The sequence below is a fragment of the Peromyscus californicus genome, unplaced genomic scaffold (assembly GCF_007827085.1).
Source record: "Peromyscus californicus insignis strain IS unplaced genomic scaffold, ASM782708v3 Scaffold_7__1_contigs__length_154581171, whole genome shotgun sequence".
NCBI lineage: Eukaryota > Metazoa > Chordata > Mammalia > Rodentia > Cricetidae > Peromyscus > Peromyscus californicus.
Window position 1 is genome coordinate 38,524,219 of NW_026294595.1, and position 3,894 is coordinate 38,528,112.

The window sequence follows — 3,894 nt, forward strand, 5'->3', positions numbered from 1 at the left end:
TTCAAATAATTCAATAGACCTAGTAAAGCTGAGGTTTGGATTCAATGAGACCTGGGATAAAAATGGATATTTACTATTATAGTCACTTCTAATCAACTTCCAAAAACTAAGGTAAGTATCCTTAATTCTGGGAAAGAATGTGTCTTTAAATAATCATGATGCTTTTCTCAACAGTTCTACAACCTATGCAAGTCCAGTAGAGTGTGATGGGTCAGAAAAGCATCAGTCTGTGCAATTCATTGTCCTTTCTTGTACTATTTTCAAGCTTTAAAAGATACATTTTAAAAAAAACCTCCAGCTTCAATTTAACAGATACAACTCCAGCATTAGAGATGCTAGTCAACACTTCCTGCATCTTCTTGCTGATGTCCCTCCTAATCTTCAGCAGGGAATGGCATTGTGATGGGCCTTCCTTTCTGGAATAAACAGTTCAAACAAGGAATAGAGTTGGTAATTACAGAATATTGGAAAGTGACAACTGCCAAGGTTTGCAAATGAGTTAGTGAAAACATAAACAATCATTGTGGAGAAGAAGACAAAAAATAATTTATAAACTAAATCCAACATTAAAACAATTCGTAAACTAAATCCAACATTAAAACAATTCGTAAACTAAATCCAACATTAAAACAATTCGTAAACTAAATCCAAATTAAAACAGTGTTTTTTGAACATGTGTTCTTGTGTGGGTTGAACAGCGGTTCTAAGCTTGCAGTAGTTACATGCAGCCTATAGGTGGCACTGGGCAGGACTCCCCAGGTTAGGACTACATTGAAGAGAATGGGCTTCATCCATGTCAGGCAGCTCAGAATCTGTTTTAAATCTTTTCAACCTATCTTGCTTGAGGTGTATAGAAACGTTAATGGAAAAGTGCAGGGGTACCATAGCAACTAGGTGGATGTTGTTACAGTAAGTGACTATGCAGGATTTCTCACATCATCCTCTTCCTAAAGATGGGCATGTGTTACTGAGAAAAGGTAAGTGGTTGGTCTCTAGAAATGTAATCTGCATATTTACAAGTAAAAATTCCAGTCACTCCCATTCAGTTGTTGAGGAATCTCCTTTGATGTCATACTGTATAGCTTCCACTCCAAAGGGTCCAGCTCAATGTTCCTTCAAGTTTTGCTCTCATTTTGTATATATTCAAAGATGGTCGCACAAATACTCTGCCCTGTCTGTCCCATTGAATCGAGGTAGATGATACTTCATTTTCTTAGGTTGATTACTCTCAGGCTCCAATGTACCTTCTGATGAATAGGCATGAGAATAATTTCTTTTTCAAACAATTTCATTCCTTGAGTCCATCATTTAGCAGAACGGTAGCCACCATGTTTTATTTTAGGATGAAAGAAAGTGCTGAACATGTGAAGAGCTGGGTAGCCTTTATTGTCATTTCTCTCAACCAGAAGATTCATGTAAAAATTAATGACTTTGCCATTGAGCCATTCACTGTTCTGTAGTGTGTCTGGATAGCTCCTTGAGTAATTTGCAATTTGAATTTGTTACTTAAGATTTCCTCCTGGGGTCCTGGACCTAGTGCATGTTTTATTTCCTTTTCCATGTCTGCTATAACATTAAGGACTTCATCCATTCCTCTTCCCTTCTCTTGGTCTACAACAGGCTTTTTCTCTGCTATAACTACTGGCATCTTTTGGGGGAGTGACCTACTGCTGCCACTATGCAGGAAGACTTGAGCTCCTAGCAAGTCAGGCTCCAAGTGGTGTCCCCTTCTTCCTTCAAGGTTTACTGCATCTTTCTTCTGTGTATCAGCAGAGTTCTCTGTACGCATCTTCACTCTTTTGTCTGGTGAGAGACATTCTCTTGTGGCAACAACAGTAGATTGTTTAGGATCACAGTGAGTTTTCTGGATCCATGACTGTGCCCCTCCACACAACCTTTGACCTTCGAGGTATCCACAAGGGTGGTGTGAGCCCTGTGTGGGTCAGATTTCATATGGTCGCTGGGTGGATAGTGCTGCAGTAACCTTTGGTACTTTTCCTTTTGGTAGTTTTTGGCATATTCCTCCATGATGCAACAGGGCACTTGTGACCCTTGCCAGCATCCCCAGACTTTCTCCCAGTTACAGCCTGCTCCTGTGGACCTTTGGCCCACTCCAGGGGCTTTAGTTGTCTTAGACTTTCTCGCTGGGGTTTCTGTAGCTCATCCTTTCCTGGCTGTTGACTTTGAAGCTCTAGGTCTTGCTGTTCCTGAGGTATTCTCTTTTGAGTTTTGCTGGGCTCTTCAAACTCCAAATCCATTCCACCTTTATCCTATTTCAGTTTTTTACCTTGTCCCAAAGCTTCAGACTCGATCTCTGTTCCACCTTCATCCTGGTATTTCCATTTTTGACCTTGCCCAGAAGCTTCGGGCTTCATCTCCATCCCACACTGTTGAGGTTACCACTCAACATGGACTCACTTCTGGATTTGCCTTTGCTGGCTCCCCGGTATGATATAGCCTTCTTGAATGCTATATCTGATGAATGCATCAGATGAATGCAACCATCTGTCTGACTCTGACTGGGTATTCTTGGGCTATTGTCACCCCGATATCCAAAGAATTACTTATTCCAGTAAACGTATAATCTCCAAGTTGGTTCAAGGTCAGAAACCTATCAGGCCACAGGATGAAGAGCTCAGAATAGTTTTTCTTTATAAACTGAGTTGACTTTGGACATCAAGGTCAGTCAGAGTAAGAAGCCAATTGAGCTGGCAATGGGAACTGATTGGTGAATAATTAAATGTTGGCAGTTCATCAGGGTCCACTGTGGGAAACCCCGTAGAGTTCTAGGATTACTTCCTCAGAAGGGCCCCGCAAGGGCTCAGTAACCGGCTAAAGACCCAGAACTTCAAAATCGGATGGATTGTCCTAGCCACCGTAAGACATCAGGCTTTAACCACGCAGCTAACACATCGGAGGAAAGCCTCATAAGTGATGCCTGACTCAAAGGTTGCCCTACCCACAGCCTTCAAGGTTCCATAGCTGATTGTGATGTGACCTGAAAGAACGTAAATCAACGTTCTTTGGAAAGTGGCAGCCCTGCTCACCCACAAGTGGGTCCAGGAGTTGGAAGACAGGGTTAGTGTTGTGAAGTAATCATACACATCTCAGTTCTCTTCTGTAGAGCACAGGGTTACCTAGATCATCTCAGCATAATCTAGCTTGTCCTGATTAGTACATTTTTGTCTTTTAGGAAATTATCCATCGTGGTCAATAATAGAAAACAAAATATAATTGCCCTTCAAAATGGCTCCTCACGATATGCTTACTAGTTACAAAGAAAAAATAGAATTTTACAGTTACAAAACTCAGTAGGTACTGTTGTGTGACAAAACTTTTCATGGGGAAATGAAATACACCTGTCTTCTCTCCCCAGAGAGAGAACCCAGGACAGATCAAAGTACGGATACCAGCAAAGTCCACCTTGGTGAATTAATAAGTTTTATTGGGTTTACTTACAGTAATGTGGGTGAGGGGTTATTTACAGGAGCAGAAATGACTCAAAGACAGGTGCATTATCATAGCCCACCCTCAGCATGAGTGACAGCTCACAAAAGCTGGGAACCTGGAAAAACTGCATACCCTGCAGGCAACTCAGCAGGCCAAAGAGTGTCCTTTCCAAGTGACTCAGTTGATCTAAACCTCTTTCAAGCAGCTGGCTGGTTTCTGCTTCTTCCAGCTTCTGCTCAGCTTCCTTCCATCTGAGAGGGACTCTCAGCTTTTATTGCTTATTCTGGCAAGGAGGGGTCTAGTGAATCTTGTCAGTTTCAGGGACTTTCTGAGCTCTTTTGAGTTGTTTGTCTTCCCACTCGAGGAGCTTTCCATCAGGGTGGAATGTTTCAATGTTGGAGGAAACAGTTGCATAACAGGTACCAACACACGGAGGATAAGTAC

The 3,894-nt window shown here is 41.9% G+C and overlaps 1 pseudogene; it reads right to left on the reverse strand.

Moving 5' to 3' along the window:
* Positions 1 to 904: 904 nt before the first annotated feature.
* LOC128100366 (sentrin-specific protease 2-like) lies at positions 905 to 2,381 on the reverse strand (annotated as a pseudogene).
* Positions 2,382 to 3,894: the final 1,513 nt, after the last annotated feature.